Genomic DNA, 20,465 nt, shown 5'->3' on the forward strand with positions numbered 1-20,465 from the left:
TCCTGTTCTTCAGTCACATTGGCATGCACAAAGCTTTGACACCATAGTTTCTTATTTGACAGCTTTCAAGTTCTTATCTGTGACTACTAAGGAGCATCCCTGTGACAAGCACTGAGTTTCAGCCCAGATCGCACAGAGAGGAAGACAACTCCAGCCAGAACTGTCAAAACAGTAGCCCAGTTTGTCAAACCTGCCAGCCTAACGTAACATTTCAAGATCCATTTAATCTGATCTACATATGGAAACAGCCTGAATTCAGTTATCCATCACCTGTAAACCATAATAAAGGTAGTGAGAGATAGGGATATTGAGATAGACAGTTGAATACTTAGAAGCTTGGATAGCTACTTAAAAGCCTGAATTTAAAGCAAGTATTTTTGAAAAGTTTGGCTTACATTGATATAGTAACAAACAGCGCTCCAAATTTTTTTGATTTTCAACAAATAGCTTACAGCCACAGCATCACCTTCAAAGCATCTCTGTTCTTACCCTGGTGTAGCAACATGGATCTCTGGCAGAAGAGGATGGCATTGCTTATCCAAGCTCACAACATAAGTTTATACTGTGGCAGAGAACCACAACAAATTCTCATCATTACACAGATTACAGCAGGTTTTAGACCAAATCAACAGCTCACCATCCAGCCATCTCTTCCTTTTCCTTGTTCCCATGCCATGCGCTCCCAATGCTTTATCTTGAGCCAGCTCTGGCACAGGTCTGATCACACGGTGCACCAATTCCACTTACTAAAACAGCAGAAAATTACCTTGGCAAAAAGCAAGCCCTTTATTTGGGTTAGAGAGGTGAATTGGCTCTCCATGCAAACAGGTAAGTACCAGAGCCAAGGAAGGAGGGAGAGGGATCTTGCTCTTCAGTATCAGCAAGATGTGACCAACTCAACTATCTCCCAGATCCACATCCTGAGCCTCACTGCAGGCACCGTAAGAGTAAATAGCCCATCTTGCCTCTGAAGATATCAGTGCTGACAAGGAAGACATGAGAGGGATTAAGAAAAATAATATTTACAGGAAAGTAATTTGCCTGTTATCACACAACCATTTGATGATAGAGCTGTTTACCGAGAACCCTCACACAACAGTGTCTGAGCAAAGCTATTACCCTCAAATTTATTTCAAATTTTTTTTTTCAAATGTTATTTTTGCTGTACTCAGCTATCTTTTCTGTTTAAAAAAGCTTCCTCTTGATCAGCTGGAGTGTGATCAAAATATGTTGGGTACATCATAAATCACACATCCCAACCTGCCAAAGGCTAAATATGGGAAAATACACACAATGAAAACTCTAAATGAAACACTGAAAAATAAAAGTCATGAAGAAACATAAAGGCATTTCCTTTGCTGTGGAAACCCTGCCACCTTATTTTTAAATTCATAGCGGAAGTAGCTTTCAGCAATGAACGTGAGGGAGATTGGATCTGTGTGGAATAGAAGTAAATCTGTCCCACAGAAATGAATGTGATATTCTTCAAAATGGAGAAAATTTGAAAGGCATGCCAGAAACCCCCACATCAAGTTGATCTCAATGAATATTTGCAACTATTTCTCCTGCGAAAAATCTCCAGAGAATTCAACATAGATGTTTTCCAATAGCTAAACATTTGAAACTGTTCAATAATAATTTTCTAACTATGAGAGAATGAATTAAGCATATTCCTGGCCCATCTAAGAGAAAAATGTTATAAGCCTCAAACTTTATAAACCTGTAACCCTGGTAAAAAGAATTATTATGCCCTTGGGCTACTAATAAATGGGTGGGTTTACCAGCACTCAAAAGAACATTAGACATTTATATGGCTAACGAGAGCATTCATGGTTACGTAAGAAGGGATAAATAAAATTAAGGCTATAAGCCTTCATTCTCCAGGGCCAAGGAAAAAAAAAAATTGTTGGCAGCAAACTAGTCTATGAAGACCTGAGGTAAAATCTTGACCTTGTTAAACTTACTTAGAATTCTTCTAAAGTAACTATGACTTTACCCCAACCTTGCTTAATTATGCAGCTTCCCCGACTTCATCAGGCTATTCACAATCTGCAGAGCTTCTTGTTCTTTCTCACAGCACCTGAAAAATAACCAGTATAGCTACAGATAAGCAGCTAGTTAGACTTTAGATATAAACAGAAGTGAAAATTGCTGTATTCCTTTTATGGCCATTTTAGAGAACTGAAATTAAATATTAGATCTGATTAGGACCTGACAGGATGCTAGTTTGGCTGGCTCTAGAACTATTAAAGTCCTTGGTATGAGGCAAGAACACAATACAGTATGTTCCCTATCATACTGTGTCATCCTGCTCCTGGGGAGCAGCAATAGGTAGGCGTTGATTTATTCATGGAGAAACTCTGCTCCACTTCCACCTTGAATTCCTTTGCATTACCATCAGAGCAGGATCCCTGAGAGTCCCCAGGGTTGCCTGATATGTGTCATTAGCCCTGATTGGTATCTTGCAAGTACGGTTCTCCTGGCTTCACTCTGCCATCTGTCAGCTGTTCCCCAGGGAGCAGACAAGTACCAAAGCCTGTTACCTCCTCCTCCTCAATTTTCTTTTTGGTTTTCTACCTTCTTGTCCTCCTCACAGACATACACGCATCTCCCTGCTGTTTTTCCCTCAGTGATTCTGTCTCCAGCCAGTTGCTTTACTTCCTCTACCAAGGTGGCAGACACACAGTAAAACAACAGGGCTTATGCAGGGTGGATATTTCATAAAAACCTCTGTTTCAGCTGGCAGTTCTGTAGGGGAGACCCATGAAGGTCTTCGGTAGCTGTAATACAGAGCCAGATGCTTCTAAGTTTCCCTGCTTGTCTTGGTACTGTACCCAGTTGTTTATAATGTGACATCTCCAGCAGCCTACGTAATTCATCGTGATTATGCACTGCATTGTGATAGGATTTGAGATTACTCTTGATGGTTGTCAGGATGAGCCAGGATTACATTACTCCTCTCATACCATGAAGCATAACTCCAAAGGGTATTTAAACAGTGGGAAGCATTACTCTCCCAGTGCTGCTGGTAACAGCATCATCTCCATTTGTGCTGCTGGTAACAGCATCATCTCCATTTGTGCTGCTGGTAACAGCATCATCTCCATTTAGCCAAGCACCCTTTGATACCTAGTGCCATGGGGCATCCACCCTAATAACATACTTACTAAGATAATTGAATGCTAGAGAAGTGATGAATTAAATTAAAACCATTTCTTTCTTCCCTTGCATGCTTAAACCCTCAGTTCCTTCTGCAGGAGTAGAGAGAGAAATCTAGTTGACAGATAAGACATTTAACACAGAGCAAGGGTTGAGACTGGAAATTGTTTGCGCACCTGCTACTTGAGTTCTACATAAGAGAAAGAAAAGTTGGGCAACTTGTGAGCATAGTGAAATACTTATAAAACCTGCAGAACAGCAGTCCTAAGACTGGTCAGTCTTTCATTAACTACCATCTTCCAAGAATCTTGCACAAACTGTTAACGGGCAATTCTCAAAAGTTGTTAAAGAAATAAGTGGTTGTTACACTGAAATTCCTTTTGAAAATTAAAGGTAAAATCCCCTCTAGCTCTTTTGAAAACCTGGACTCAATGTTAGTGAGCCTTATTTATCTCCAAAATTAAGCTTTTTACTCGGCTCCCTGAAGACCTTCAGTACCTGTGGATGAGCATTGTACAGTGCTGCTTTTAGTATCCAAGCATGACCATTAACAAAGAAAAAACCCTACAACAAACAGGTTACATCAACTTAATTTTTGCAGAAAGCTGAATAAAAACATTCATTTCCTTTCAGGATACTCAGCTTGAGACTCAGATCTTTTAATGAACAAACTACCCTTTGTGTCTCCTCATACCTTTGTCATACATACATTGAAGCTATCTATATGTATATTGCTAACGCCTCAGACATACACAATAAGACATTAATGTATATATTGATTGTTACTGGCTTTTGAGGTGATATCAGAGAGCTAACAGATCATCCTTTTGGGCTGAATAAGGTTAGGGTGAAGTGACCTGCTGGCCAGTCAGAGAGACATCATCACAGTTGGCCAAGACAGATCCAACAGAAATACCATGCCAGCTCTGTAGACGAAATATAAATAATTCCTTGAATAGGGAAGATAACTGCTCTGGACTAACTCACAAATCAGCTCACAATCCTCTTATTTCCAGCAGTATGAAGCAGTGTCTGTTCTTTCAACTCCATTGTACAGGAACTAGAAAGACAAAGAATCAGCACAACAAACTTTTTCCTAAAGTAAGGCAGCATCAGCACTGTAGGGAGCAAACCTTACTTGTGAAATTTTTGTAGGCAAGGAAGTTTAAAGACCTATACATTATACCCTATGCCTTAGGATAGATATGAGGTTACATAGTTAAACCAGCATTCAGTTTTGAATCTCTTATTTTCCATCCTCATCAGAGATGTTAGACCTTTGCCCACTTACGCCAGGAAACAGGGCTCTTGGACAAAAGTTCATCTACACCATCACACAGGTTTTACAGAAATGGATATCAAATATTATAAAATAATCATACTGTAACAGCTGGGTGGCAAGCTCTCAAGAGTGTCTGGTGAATCACAGCTCTGTTCCTCCTCCTTGGACAGCCCTAATTTCTTTGCAGGTGTCCCAGTTGTTTAAAAGGACCTCCATTAGATAGAATTAAACACAGATGCCTTTTTCACAGAGAACATTTGAGTTCTTCATCTTGTCTTGTACACAGTGAACAAATTTCTAAAGACATGGCAGTGACCTACCACTGGCCTGTGCCTTCACTTCAAGTTAGGTTTGACAAAAGCAAAGACAAGACTAACAATCCCACATACATTTTTACTGTCTTGTTGTCAGAAAGTATAGTATCTTCTTTAACCAGTCCTGAAGCTCCCACACTTTTATCTCTGCTCACTTCATCTTCCTGTGTGTCATCTGAGGCAAGGAAAGAAACCAAAGAGGCAATAATGAAAGAGACTGATGTTTCCCTGCCTCCTTTTTTGTTAAATATCAATGGGAGTAAGACTGATTCCTACAGGTAGGTAGGAAATTGCGTATGACTTGCCTTAACTTCTGTAAACTTTAGCTGTTCAAATGTTAACTACACAGAGTCAAATATGAAGCCAATCCATCCCTTACTTTTTCTCTGGTTGCTCATTTGGACCTGAAAGCTCCAGCAAAACCCTGCAGTCAGTCGCTGAGTGGGATCTTTGTTTTGGCTGATTGAAGCATTGATGAGATTTAACTAAGAGCAATCAGAATTCACCTTCTTTCTTTTCCACCTGGCTCTGCTTTGGAGCACTGCTGTATTTTCCTTTCCTTTTCCCCCCTTTTATCAATTATCCCATGAAAAACACACCCTTTTCCTGAAAACTTATAACAGATACAGAGTAATTTCCCCTGGTCTCCTCTCATTCTGTGCCATCGTGGAGTACCAGTCCCATCTGGGGACAGCAGAGCAATGTGCTGTGTCCCTATAAGTTACATGTCTCAAAACAGCTTCACTGATGATTTGTGTCTCTGAGCGAACGAGCTCTATACAAGTGAAACAGCACCTACAGAGGCTACTTACCTAGCAAAACTCTTCGGGTTACATTCCATACTGGATATTAATCATCTGTTTGCTGTTGCTGTGTGTCAGGCACAACACAAGAGCTAACACAGGTAAGCAAGGATCACAATACCGAAACTCAAAGAGTAGAAAATCCTTTTCACCTGCTGTTGTGTTTTTGGTTTTTTTTTTTTTTTTTTTTTCTTCTCCTCAGATAAATGGTCCAATATTTGGTTGAACTAGAATGCCTGGTATCACAGTGATCTCTTTTTCAACATCTCCATATATCTTTTTTCAGAAAAACTAGGATTTAGTTCCTGTGTGGAAACTGATGACTGGTTTGCTCTGGAGTGAAGAGAATCAGAGACAGAAAATCAGGAGACTATTATCAAAAATATTAGTCCAATGGCTTATTATTAGACTATTATATTTTACCTAAATATAGATGAGGATTATTGAAAATGTGTAGGAAATATTTGTCTACCTAGAAAAATACTGTCATCTAAAGATATATAATAATACATGATTCCAGAAAAATTCCTTTATGGACAAATAACATATCAAAAGCATTTGACAACACCCAAGACAAGAGGAAGTAAGGCTGAAATTGTTTATCCTAATCAAAGAATTCCTATACATGAACAAAAGAATTCAATTGACTACTGGTCAAAGAAAACAAGGCATTTTGCTGAACAGGAAAATTTGCTTTAGGTTGCTAGAGTCTCTTTGGCTGAACACTGTCAGATATTAACCAGTTCAACAATTAATTTTTAATTAATTAAAATCTTGAGCAAATTCATTGCTAAGTGATGTGTTCTATGACTTGCAGGCTGTTTAGACAGCTCAAATAGGCTTTATTAAACACAGCACGAATAAGTATTTTCAGTTTTAAAAAAGTTTAAAGAAAACAAGATTGAGTCTTATGCAAGTCCTGTTGTCTAGCTTCACTTGTAATTATAGGCCACAATATTCTTTGTTATGTTTGATTTCAGATTTTGCTTCCCAATGGACATTTTAAGACACCTAGGAATGTATATGGCTGGTGGGGGAAACCCTGTATCTGAACAAACTATCTTTGGAATCACGCAGAGATCCCAATAGGCTAACATTCTTATATTAACATCACCTTTTTTCTTCAGCTTGGCAGTACCCATATTCTAAAGTTCTTGCTCTATTTATATCACATTTTCAAGGAATTTTAGTTACGAGCTGGGCATAACTGGTCAACACAAACATGGCTTCCTTTGAGTCTAGTGGGGGGATTTCCAGCTAAGGGGGGGGACCCTTCCATTCCTCCTGAAGTGGAATGCATTTTCTTGCTCTTTGTAAAGTGATCTTCTGCAGACAGCCACATCATGAACCAGCAAATCACATGTTTGAACTTGCAGCTTCTGATCTGAATAGGACTTAACATCTGCTTACATCTGATTACAAGACTGAATATCTTCAGTGGTTATAAGCACAATCTTTACATTAAGCACGCTGGCAGAAGCACATACCTGAATTGAAGTGCCTGTATTTACAATTTCCTCAACATTTGAATTTCTGCCACTTTTATCCCCAAGGACTTCTACAATACTTAAAATATGGTTTGAAATGGGGATCTTCATTAGCATGTATACCACGTGCAACTTCTCCTCAACAGTTGCTTACAAATTAGATGTAGCAGGAACTGTCTCTGACCTTCAGTTAATTATTTTATACCACTACTGAATTTCAAGAACTCCAGGGGGTATCTTTTAGAAAATACCTGCTGAATATTTGAGGAGCAGCAAATGACACAAGGTCATCCATTTAATAGGATGGTATTAGCATCCTGTTCTGAGGACCCAAAAGCAATCCTCCACCCAGCACCACCGGTCAGAGGGCAGCAGCAAATGACTCACAGGAAAGGGGAATAATTTTTCATTTTTCAGAAAGTTCCATGACACAAACTTTAACAGATCATTAAGGATTTTATTCACAGAAATCATGACTTAAATCCTGTTGACTTTCTCTCTGGATCAACAGAGCAGAGACAGGTCAGTCATGTGAGAACTTTTCTGAGCACAATAACTGTAGAAATAATCGTATTTATTGGCACACCTTGCATGGACTCCTGCTTCTGAACATGGTTTGCCTTGCTCGATCCATCCCATATACAAGTTGTCAAACAGAGTACTACTCATCTAAGCAGCAATTTCCTCAAGTCCTAGTAGATGAGCAATGACCTTAGAGTACATACAAGTGTTACAACCTTGTTATACCCTTGAGGGAGCTCAGTCAACTAATTAAAAATGTTATGGTAATACTAGCAGTGGTAACAATAATTGGAGTACATTAGTTTACATCATTGATTTTTATTTGTCTGCACATATATTTGTAAGTTGCCTTTTAAAAACTATTCCATATTTATTATTTGGTCTTATTCATTCCCAGTAGTGTGTGAATATGAAAAAAGAAAAAACCCAACAGTTATGCAATGTCACAGTCAGCCCAAGAAATTCCCAAAGAATTAGCTGTGTTCCAGGAAATGTGATTGGAGGGGGTGAACCCATGTGCTTGGCAGACCAACACAAGTCTCAAGACATGAAGCATCCCTACTTCACTGGGGTATGTATGTATTCCCTCCAAGGTCGATATGTGGGGAAGTAGGACTGGCCAGGAAAATGGACAAGAAGCATTCAGGAATAACCACACCTCTGTCGTGTACAAACACACTGCAGAAAAGAACCACCATATAGCGCTCTCATCTAATTCTGTACCAAAAAATGGTGGAAGTTACAGTATTAAGTAGAATCTTTTTGCAAGACATAGGACTGAATATGGTATCTCTGATTATAGTAGCTCACACCAGTATTTTTGTCAGACACATGTAAACAGATCCATCTCCATCCTCTCAAGCACTTTCTCCTGCTATTTGTTACCTGACCTACTGTTCTATCAACAGTTTGTCATCCTGCAAAGCCTTAACACATGTTATTGCCACCAACACTAGAGAACCTCCTGGTTCATCGCACTCTAGGCAAGAGGAAAACTGGACCTGAAGCTTTGTCACAAACAATTAGAATAACTCTTTTGACAATGACTAGAGAATCATCTGGGGGGGGAAAAAAAAGTAAAAAAAAATTTAGTAACTTTTCAGGAGATCTTTTCCCACTTTTTGCTGAGCAAAGCTACCTCAACAGCATGCAACAGCTTCAGAACAGCTTCATTTTGGCGTGTTTAAATCTTGTGTTGCCTTGCCTGAACTTGTTAAACACCAGCATCAAGAGACAGAAAAATGGTACCAAAGTTCACAATGCTCAGAAACCTATCAAGAATCCAGATGTTGCACCCAGCTTTTAAGAATAGCACTGAAGACACAGCTCTTTTCATGACTGCAGTCCAGCTGAGTGAGCAGGAGACATCTCCAGACTTCACAGGCTGTAGACCAGCCCTCTAGGACATAGACACTGCCTGCTGATCAAATCCACCAACCCTGATGCTCTGCTCCAACAGGCAAATACAAAACAATATTTTACACATCCAGTCTTACCTCCAAGACACCGTATAACAGAAAGTATATTCAAATCACGCACATTAAGCACAAAATGACGGAAGATTAATGAATAGAAAGGAAACAAATGAGGGGAAGACATTTTAGGGAAAAACACTGACAGCAAGACTGTCAAAACTGAATAATAGATTTGATTGCTTAACCTTTACTAAAATAAATCCTTGCAGTAGTTTCAGAAAACCTCAAATCACTTTCAAGCTCTGATTCAAAGTGCAGTGAAATCAATAGGAAGACACCTAGTGCCTAAGAAAGTCAACAGATCAGAGCATGCAGAAGATACAAAAATTTGATTTTGCCCAAGGCTATACACATTTTTTACTTCACTTCTGCTTACTAGTGATAATACACACTTTGGTACACAAGGAACTAACACACTTATGCATAGCTTTATGGATTATTACTGAAATTTTCTACAGTGATGGCTGCAGTTTCAGACATAATTATTTATAAGTCTTAATTCATTTAATTGATTTTTTCCCTCACCAGTTGTAGTTACTTTTTATTGTTACTATTTCATTTTTCTGGATTGATCAAACTACTACAAAGAATATAAAAACAGAATTATACAGTAAAGAAACCATAACTACTTCAAGCAAATAGGGAGAACAAACCTCTTGCAACAAAGGGCTGGATTTTAAAATCATTCAAACTTGGTTAAGTATCTATACAGATGATTTGTTACACTGAGACCTGCATATATATCTTCCTGTATAAAAGAATTATAAGGCAAATAAAAATTTTACTAAAACCTGAGAAAGCCAGTTTCTTTCTAAAAGGGGAATATCAATTTAGAGAAAGACTGTGTTTGTCAAAGCATGAATTGGAGAAATATATTGCACATTGATAAAATGTGCCATGTTACAAAGATGAGAAGCAAATCAATACAGAAAAAGAACCGAACAGCAAACAAAATCTGAACAAATCTGAGAACTGCACTAGAAACAGGATGAGATACAGAAAGAGAAAATGGGTGCTTACACACCTATTGATTAAAACCAAGATTTCTTCTATCAGCTCACATTTTGCCACTGGAAACGGTAGGGAAGAAGAGAGAATTAGTGGAAATCCATATGACTGAAGTCTCTTTTCGTGATGCATGCTCAATAGCTTAGGTGCAGAAGCACTATAGGTATTTTCATTTGGCAGTGGATCCTCGTTATATAGGCTTGCCCTCTGCCAGCCTATTAGCACAGGATCAACAGCACTCAAACTCTGCCTCCCTGCATTGGATGCGAATGTCTTTGCATGGTCTACAAAGTTTCAGAGCTTGGTGTCACATTGAAATGTTATGGCCATGATTGGTTAATAGAAAATCTTTCAGATAACCCATGTTTTGTTACCTGCAGAATTAATCTCCTCTTAATCCAGGAATAATTAAGAACAGAAAGAAAAAAAAAAGATAGAACAACCAACCAACAGAAATCTGGCCCTAAAAACTCTACCAAGCAAAAACCAAGCAAAAAATAAGCCACAAGTAAAAAAAAAATATTTCCCACTAAGCCTAAACTGAACATTATTTACAGATTTAGGAATGTGAGAAATAAATGTTAATTGGCTTTTCTGTGTTTTCATCTTCTAAAAACCCAACACACCTGAATTCTCTATCTCAGCTTGAGTACACTGTATTTAACTGTCTCTGAGTCTGTCCCAAAAAGCCACTTATTAATTAACTAAAGGCTCATAGACATTATCACTGGAGACAAAAGTGTGGCTGATGCAGGCAATTTTCTGGAAATAGGCTAAGAAAGCTGAATGACCAAAACAAAAGCTTTATTCAATATTAAGAGCAATTCTGGAAATAAGTCATGCTGAATTCATTAACTTTCCCACCTGATCCACTTTATTCCTGCAAATTTTCCTCTGACCAGCTACTATTAATGTAGATAAGTAACTTTCTAGGTTGTCACTAGAGATAATACTTTACACAGGAGCATTAATGAGCAGGCAACAGACTCAAGATGACAATTCTCCAGGGAACACTGGGGCTGGATTCCTGCAAGTACTAACCCAGCTAACCACAAGTGAGTCTCAGCAGCCAGGAGGAATGACCTGCTGCTGTAAAGGTGAAGTTCCTAGACCTAGACCCAATGATCTCTCCACATCCCAACATAAAGGGTGCCATGCTTTGGGGAGGGGAAGTGACAGTCACATTGCAGAGGAGTCTAAGTAAAAATAACTCATGCATCACCTCAGATCACAGTGAGCTACAACTTGCTTCCTCTCGCTAAAATGGGATCTGGAGATATCTGTATTTACAAAACTAGAGGTAGGTAGAAAGAAAGGAAAAGAAAGTACTCTGGTGGTCTTGATTCAAGCTGACAATCAGGCCCTAGAAGCAGAGAGAGGTTGCTGTGCTTTTAAGTCCATTCTCCTTCCCAGCAGGTTGGTCCCTTAGCTGTTCTTCTCCTTCAAAGACTCTGATTTTCTCTGGATTCCTGGGCACAAAGGGAAGCCACATTGTATGACTGTGGAGTTTAGCATAGCATCTGTTCCATTCTCATTCCACATGCAAAATTATTTGGTTTACTCTTAAAACCTTTCTGTATGAAATAGACTTTTTTTTTTTTTTAGGAAAAATCTTTGCAAGGTGTTCTTCCCCGCATTAAGTGTCACATTGAAAACAAATCTTTGTTTCTTGCTACCTCTCTGCACCATTATTCTTAACCTTTTAATTATTCATCCTTTGCTAGCTTCCTGCAAGGCATCTGCTCCCACACCACCACAACTTGAAACTCCATCCTACCTAGAAAACTCTTTACTAACATGGCAGTTGTGCAAATGCGAGTAAAGAGACATTTAGGCCAGAAGGGTCAAAGAGAACCTCCCATACACCACAAACAATGTACAATTAGAAGCTCTTTAGAGTGAAGGAACAAAAATTGTGAATTCTACAGTGTGCCATAGGAAAACTCAATAGCACTGCCAAGGAACTTATGAGACCAGGTGCCCTCTAGCCCCTCCTCAGGTGCCAAAAAGCCTTATTTTGTGCTGAGACAAGGGCATCCCTTATGTCAGCAAAACTCCCATTACATTGAACTTCACAGAATATGTGATGCATCTTTGTTCGACAGAAAGGTTCAGGGTGCAAGACTCAAAAAGCTTATTGCAGGTGAAGGAAGGGTGTTAGAAATCTAATTATGTGATTTTTATTCTACAGCAGTAGAGCTCTTGAGGATCTATTAAGGAAAGGTGTGTACAGAGCACAAAATAATACAGACGCTTGGTGAGAAGTGCTCTCCTGTCTGTCAGCACCTTCAGATCTTACCATGGTTTAGTAAACAAAGTCCGGAACAGAACCTAGAGCAGTTCAGGCTGCATAGATTCAACACTCTCTTTCTACAGCCCTCAAGCAGGACACCAGAAAGGTTATTATCCTGAGCCGTTCTCAACTGTTTGGAATGCTTAAGACTAGCGTACTTGCAAACAATTTCTTCACTGACTTCCTTTCCTTACCTGCCCTAGGAAAAACATTTCATTCTGGATAAATGAAAGCCAGGCAGCTTATCCACATAGGATAGAAGAGGAAAGAAAAAATACAAAGGGAGGCAAATGCAGTTACTGCCCTGGTATAAGGGTTGGATAAATTCTGCTTTGGAAGAAGGAATATTTATGGATGTGATAAACATGGTGGGCAGGTGTAGGTGGACATATAAAGCTGGAGAAAGGCCAGGAGGGATTAATCAGAAATACACTGTGCAGCCAAGTATCACAGAAAATCCCTCGGTAAGATAAGCAGGCATACCAAAAAAAAAAAAAAACACCAAAAAAACCACACACACACACCACCACCCAGGAATACTTTCCAGCATGATCTAACAGGAGACCTCCCGATGGATTTCTCAGTGTTAATGGGTCTAAAGAAAAGACAGGTAGGATTTTCAGACAGATGCCTAAGGAAGTCCCAGCAAGTGCCAGTTTGAATCTTTAGATGTCTCGAATACTTACATGTCCTGTAGGCCTTGACAGGAAAGGGGTCTGGGTGTTTGTTGATTAATCCTAATTCCTTTCCCCAGTGGAGCTAGGCTTGCAGATAACTGAAGTTCTTATTTAATTTTCAGCTAAAAACAAGATTACCCAACGTAATCCTTTAAGACTCAAAATATAACCCTAGTACAAACAGAGTGGGATTGTAAGTGATATCAGTTCATTATGATTTCCTAATATTTCTCCCATTTTGTTGATAGAGAGAAAAATGGCCCAATGTTTTAAATATTTGACTGAAATTTGGGAGCTCAGAATTCAAGCTTTAGTTAAACTAGAAAATATCCCCAAAGAGATTTTCCTAAGTTTCAGTTCCCCCAATTGCCAATATAAGTTCAAGTTAAATAGGCTTTTCCTTTTTCTTCCAAAGAAGTGAGGAAAAAAAAGTAACTTTGAAACCCAACTACAAAAATTCCATTTCAAAACAGCATAAACTGAAACATACTAGCATTACCAAAAGAATGAATTTTTAATCATCAAAAGAAATGTTTTAATATTCACAGAATCATCACTCTCATTATCTGAACTTGCTCATGTAATGTGACTCAGTTTCCCAGGTACTTTCAGTCCTTATGATGCTGCCTTCCCCCCCCCCCCCTTTTCCCTTTGTGACAAAGTTACTGTTCTTTGGAGAAAATGTCATTTAGGTCTAGCTGTAAGAAGCTGAATCATTTGGCCATGAACACCATAAAAAAGAAAAACAACCCAAACAATAACATGTCTTTGCAAATACAACTCAATTTTTCCTGTATCTTTTGTGTGCATTGCAAACCCTGTTGCTGTTCACCAGCTCTGGGGCCTAAATGTCATGCCTGTTGGCTAAAGCGTACCTTATGCTTATTCTCCTTTTATGTATTTGTATTGTGTGCTTGCTTTTTCTTGAGTCTAGAGTGACTCAAAAACGCAGATCTTTAGAGATGACTTGGAGAGTGGCGTGAGAACAAGTTTGGGCAAGGTGTAGTCTAGATGAAAGACTGATTAATCCATCATATGATTATCCAAAATAAAACACAAAATAGGGGTACCTTAACAAGAGAGTTAAAAATGGAAACTCACATACTGGAAGAAAGATCAGTTCTGTACCTGTTTTGCCATGCTAAGAGCTCTATTTCTCTGCAGCTAGCCATGGTCTCCTAAGTGCCCAGCTGCTGAGATGCCTGTTTCAACAGTCCCATGCACTCTGATTCTAAGGCAATGGGGGAAAAGAGGAGCTCTGGATAGAGCTTGACACCTCTCCTTGATAGCTTTCCTTACAGAAAAAGGAGATAAAGCAGGGTGGGAGTGGAAAGATTGACATTACAAGTGGTTGATGGTGCAGCCAGCCACCAAGTGTTAGAACCTTCCTCTCAAAAGGACACTGGGTCCACCAGCCTTCCACTCCACTGGAGCCAGACATGCAGCTCTGTTTCCCCCACAGGAATAAACTTTCTGTGGGATTCCCACAGCAGCTGCCAGAGCCAGGCTCAGTTGAGGGAGCAGCTCTGTTTCAGTCCCACCACGTTCTTCCTGACATGGTTGGTCCTTTCCACAAAATAAGATGAAGAAACACACGGCAACCAGCAAGACTCTAAAACCAGATAAGCACACCTATTGAGATGGCTTACTGTACACTTAATCTTGCCACAAATAGTGGCCAAGATTAATAACCTCTCAGCCTTTTTTTTTTTCTTGAAACAAGGAGAAATACTCGCGTCACTACTGACTGGATTAGGGACCTTTTTCTCTATGAGCGCTCAAAACTCCAGTTCACCCACATCACCTCTTAACATCAGGCACTTGCAAGAGCAGGTCATTGATAAGGGAAGAGCCATAACTAAAAGCAATAAATTCCCACTAAGATCCACTAAAAGAATTTGGTCCTTTTGAGGTGAAACTAACTATAAGCCTTCCTAGAAGTAATGTGAAATACTGGAATTCAGGGATCTGGAGCACTGGATGACTGCTTATTGATGGGCTGGTTCCCAAGTTCAGGAAATGCTAGAGTTTAACTCAGATTGTCAAAGCTGATGAGTGACAGTAGAAAACCTCAATTAACTAAAAAACCCAAACTTTTATCCTTATGTAGGTTCATGCCATCTGTTGTATGGTTAACCACTGACCATTTTAGCCCTAGACACGCTGGAGGTACTTGTCTCTCTCACAGAAGACAGGGAGCGGATGGACAGATTTCCAGAAACAGACTTTGCCTGCTACTTTAAGGTACTTCTTGTTTCAACATCTCTCCCTCAAACTTCTTCAGTTTTTCTTTCCACATAGGAAAGATCAAGAAAGATAAATGTAAAAGTTTGCCCAGAAGGAACTTCCAAACAAGAACTGTACATCCTGAGGATGACACAAGCCTCTTGAAGGTGAAGAGTCTCTACCTCAACTAAATCAAATATATCCAGCAATGCCTACTGCCAGGTACCAGAAGCACAGACTGAAGCCAAATAGCTCTGATTTCTCACTGTTCAAGCCCTAAAAGCACATTTTTGAAAACTGATCTACCTTGTCCAGGAGCTCATGATTATACATACCTGCTGTGAAAAGCTGAATGAGCAGAGCTTTTAGGAAACAGAATGCAGGAGTGTAGCTCTTCACTGATGGAAAATGGAAATGATGAGGCATTACCCCTGCAAAAATAAATATTATGGCAAGGAAACCTGGATGAAAGCTGAAACAAAAACTGACAGAGAGGTTATTTCAGAAATTACAGAAAGGGCAGGAGTCAGTAATGACATGAAGAGTCTAGAGGGACGAGGGGATTTTTCTCTGAACCTTGCTTGTTTTCTGTAATGATATTTTCCTTTAATGTACAGCAGAGCTTTCATATGGGGAATTGCTAATATCTCTGGATGAACCTTAGTGTCTAGTAATCCTCAGGCATTCTGTGGCCTTTTCTGTTAGCATACCACATTTAAGAGAAATATAACATTTACTATACTATCTGTTGAGCAATTTAAAGAAGCTTATTGATGTAGAACCAAAAGTTGTGTCAGGGACTTGATTAAAATAACAAACAAAAGGCAATCTTCAAAAAAGTTTAATGATAAAGCAAGCCGCTTTCTAGCTTCAACTAATGTGTTTTATGGAAAGGGAGGATACCTCACAAAAGTTATGTTTTCCTTTCGGGGTAAGTTGAAAAGTAAAATTTACAATTTTTTTCACTTTGAGAAGAAATAGAGAAGTATCAGAAAACCTGTTCTGGTGAGATTTTTAGCTCAGTTTTGAAGAAATGTAGAGAAGAACACGAAAGCTATATTATGTACATTTACCCAGCCACTATGGCCAAACCATACCTAGCTACCTCTTGTTCAGATGTAGCATTTCTTTGAAAATCTATTAGAAGAGTTAGTTCATAAGCTTGAACGCACAAGGTTTCAAAATGGCATATTTTATTTTCTTCCCTTAATCCTTTCAGGGAAATAAAGGACATCAAGTTCCAAAGAAAAACACCTCCCACATTCCTAGGAAGGATTAAACCAGCCCCTGCCTGATTAAGAGCAGAAAATACTGTCTCTAACAGAGCAGAGAAACACATCTCTTTCTCCTTCTCCTGGTCTTTCACAGCTGAAGGACTGTGTGTGCACACATACACACGTGTAGGACCACATAACACCATGAGGCAATGAAGGAAAAAAAAAACCTACACTAACATCATCCTAGGCTAGATAGGAAATGGGCTATGTGGACTCACAACTAACTCTAGGTTCCTTACTACTGGTTTTTGTTTTCTCCCCAGACTAAGAAAACAAATTTCCATTACTAGTCCAAAGGAATACAACATCTGTCTACATTCAACCTGTTAGAAATGTTTTCTTCAACAAGAGAATATTTGCATAACAGCTTTCCTTGTCAGGTTCACAACAGCTGTGGGACTTATTAGACTGACTTTATGTTGAATATTCAACAGTAACTCACTAGTCACCTGAAAGGCCTCATAGGAGTCAAAATGTACGTGAGCTAAGACAGATGATTTAAAATAACCCCTGTCCAGATTTTGAAAACAAAATGCACTTTGTGCAGCAGAGTAAAGGCTAGTGAGTAGATGAATTGTCAAAAAGCCTGCACTGGCTTATTATTTGTGTACATGAAGTTTTTCTGGTTTAAAATATAGGCCGTTGAGGGCACGCAAAGGCTGATACACTTCTCAACACGGTGTTATAAATCCTTCCCTTCTTGACCAAGCCACTGTGGACAGCTCTGTAACCCACTTGCGGTTGTTTAAATCTCTTCCCTTCTATAGAGAAATAGGATACTTCACTTTAAAAACAAAGGCAAATATTTACAAAGACAACTATAAGAGAAAAGGGCTCCGTGTACTTTTTCCTCTTACTGTGCATTGTCAGATGCAGCTGGAACGAGCAACTTGGCTACATGTAGACATAAGCAGGACAGAGACAATGCGATACAACACTAACTTTCTATAGAACAAAAGACTGTAACTATGTTAGAGGAGCATGGCTTTTATATTTTGGGAACAAAAGGACTTTGGCATGGTGAAAGCCCTGGGCCCCACAGAAAAATATTTGCCAGAGGGTGGAAAAGGCATATCAGGCTTAGACATGTTCCAGTGAAATCAGGCTAGATGTATCCCCCCATCATAGACAAGGCCTACAGCAAGGTCATCAAGAAAGGAGGCACCTAGTAAGGAGGAGGAGCTGAGTGACGAGCAGGAGACTTCCCCAAAAAGGCTGGACAGGACTCAGAAGCCAAGGGTTGTGAGCGCGCCTGAGGAGACTTTTAGAGACAGCAATGTTCTGCTGAGAGCTGAGCTCTGGGCAGCGCTAGGAGGAACAAGGAAAGGATGAGAGATTTACACTGTTGTCTGAGGAAGAATATAGTTCCAACTATCTGAGGATCTGACCAAATAGTTTAATAACTTCAAAGGCCTTTCCGAAGCATAGCCTCTGCCTAGTTGCCTTGATCCCCACAAGGTAAGGCAATAAGACAAACTCCTCTCTCCACAGCTGTTTTCACTCCCCTTGACCTGAAGGGCTGCCTCTCCATAGCTCTGTCTGTAAACCACTGCACTAGAATGGGATCAAGCACACACATCTGTGTCTAAATTATACATTTTATCAGCCACAAAGTCTGTCCAGATGGCAGACAGTCATCTACTGCCAGTAATCCACTTCATTGCCGCAGCAAATTGATGACAAGTCATCTCAGCAACCTTTTAAAAGTAGAGGAGAATAAGGATATACAGATGTTGTTGGGTTGGTTTTTTTTAAAAAACAAGGCATCCAGGGAAAAAATTTAAAAATTAAAGCCTGCAGCATTGCTACAGCACACAGTCGTTTGGTTTAAAATCATGCTATTTGCAAGTACTTTCATTTCTGACAAACGACAAAAGCAGGAGCTATGGCTGCTTGCCAGGCCAGCCCACTCTTGCTTACCTGCTGTGAGCTGAAGTATTTGCAAACTTTGCTCTTGCCTCATCCTGACTCCTTCCAGCCTGGTACTGGAGTTGTTAGGGAGTTTATAAACTTCCCCTCCCTTCTCTCCCCCTTAGCATAGGGATTTCCTCTGCTCCTGGTGAAGAGCTTTTCTAACTATTTCCTTGACTCTGACTTCTAGCTCCTGCAACACTCTCACCTCTTCTTTAGGCAAACCTTTAAGCAAAAGAGACAGAGTCCTGGGAAACCTAGTTTTGGCAAGTTTAACTCATTTTGGAACTATTTGTGTCAACAAGACATGAACAAGAAGCAATGCTGGACAATTTTCACAGCTGTACACCATCATGGTGTACTGGTTTTCTGATCTTGCACTCCGGCAGAGCAGGTAGAGTAGTAGCTATGAGCTTTTAGAGGTTCAACATAAGATCCTTGAAATTATGTTGAACTCCAGGAATAAGATCATTGGCTCAAACAGCTGAAATAAGATGCAATTTCACCCCCTGTGAAGCCACAGAGTATAAAAATCCCTTTCCTCCTTGCTAGTTTAAAAGCTTTATAAAGGATCACATACCATTTCATGTAGGAAGACCCACATCATCACCAGCTTTTCAAGTGTGTAAATGCCTGCACTACACCACCTCCTCTGGGATTTTCTGAAATTGAGACGCTGAGAACACGACCGTCTGGCTCTTGCTTCTCCATGAATCTCAAAGCTGACAATGGGAAAAAGACTGCATGTAGCAAAGGGGGATCTACAGAGTCAGCAGCAGTGTGTTGGCACACATACCTCCAAACAGGGCAGAAGAGTAAGATCTCTGAGCAATTCAAAGGTCTGAATATGAGGGTTTCACCCATGAACCCTTTGAATTTTACTGTTTGGTTGGTATTCTCCCATAAATAAATAGCAAATCATGCTAGGTGGCCTTGCATCTAACAGCTTGACCCGAGACTGGATTCTTCAGAATAGCATTTTCTGTTCCTGAGTACCTTAATACAAGGAAAACACACACAGGCTTTCTGTAACAGTCAAAAACAATTAAAAAAAGTGTGTCTAATCAACTCAATGCTCAGGAGTAATAAGTGATTTAAATAAATACAGAAGTGGAATCAGGAAAATAAAAATTACAGCAGTAGACTTTTTTTTCCTCTCCTTTCAGTTTTGGCAAAGCTAAAGATCATTGCATCTCTTGGAGTTTATTGAAAATAATAAATCCTGTCTATTTTACAGTTGACTTAATGATCCTGACACTCCCACACTGAAAACTTTTTCTCAGTACAATAGCAATAGATAATCTAGAAGTCTCACTAAAAACAAGTATCAAGTTTGACCTTTGCCTGCCTAGTACAATGTTTTCATTTCGATCTGGAGGAAAAAAAAGAATTAGGAGATATGAAACCTCTCTAGAAGTTAGGTTTTTTACTTCTGCTATTGTTTTATTTTTATGTCTGTGGCAGTATTTCAGGTTGCAGGTGCAACAATTGCTATGGGAATAAGCACCCAGAAGTTCAACTCTCAATGTAAGCGATCTTAGAACTCCAGAGAGTGATTGGAGCAGCGTTAGAAACATCAGAGCCAGAAACACTATCCCAAAAGGTCTCATTATACCTGCTAGACAGCCCAGAAAGCAGAAAGAAGTGCTGTGGTTAAGACACAGAAGCAGGACTATGGTCAATTCACGCCTTCCAGATTGCAACAGCACACACACATCTGAGCAGCTTTAAATATTCTTCCAGACATAGTCTGCATTTGTGAAACAGAGGAGCGCTCTCTTCCCCCTCTCTGCCCTAAATGGTTTGATAGCAGGTACTCCTGCTCTGCTTATTTTGGTACCTGGGCACAAGGGGACTTGTCTGGGAAGCCGTCCCTCCTCACTCAGCCCAGCTTCTGCATGAGGTTTCCCTGCATTCTTCCACTCCAGTATCTTTGTTTGCTCTCTAGAAACTTTTCAGGTGTTTTCTGATTTTCATATTTAATTCAGGAGTATATTTTAATAATTGTTCTTTTCTAGACAGGAGCCTTGA

The 20,465-nt window shown here is 39.6% G+C and overlaps 1 long non-coding RNA gene across 2 annotated transcripts in view; it reads right to left on the reverse strand.

Annotated features, from left to right (window-relative positions):
* The window catches only part of LOC148054859 (uncharacterized), a 162,753-nt gene that overhangs the window by 73,237 nt on the left and 69,051 nt on the right, over window positions 1-20,465 (reverse strand). Inside the window, exons 2-5 of one of the 2 annotated variants that reach the window (XR_015706683.1) lie at window positions 5,568-5,891; window positions 4,831-4,930; window positions 2,003-2,080; window positions 753-982 (exon numbers count right to left, since the gene is read on the reverse strand). This is a non-coding gene — a long non-coding RNA (uncharacterized LOC148054859). Of the gene's footprint in view, window positions 1-752; window positions 983-2,002; window positions 2,081-4,830; window positions 4,931-5,567; window positions 5,892-20,465 lie in introns of those variants that run through there. The other variant, XR_015706684.1, reaches the window with a different exon arrangement.

The sequence above is a fragment of the Nipponia nippon genome, unplaced genomic scaffold (genome assembly GCF_047370975.1).
Source record: "Nipponia nippon isolate SJK-2023a ecotype South Korea unplaced genomic scaffold, ASM4737097v1 scaffold_3, whole genome shotgun sequence".
Classification (NCBI taxonomy): Eukaryota; Metazoa; Chordata; class Aves; order Pelecaniformes; family Threskiornithidae; genus Nipponia; species Nipponia nippon.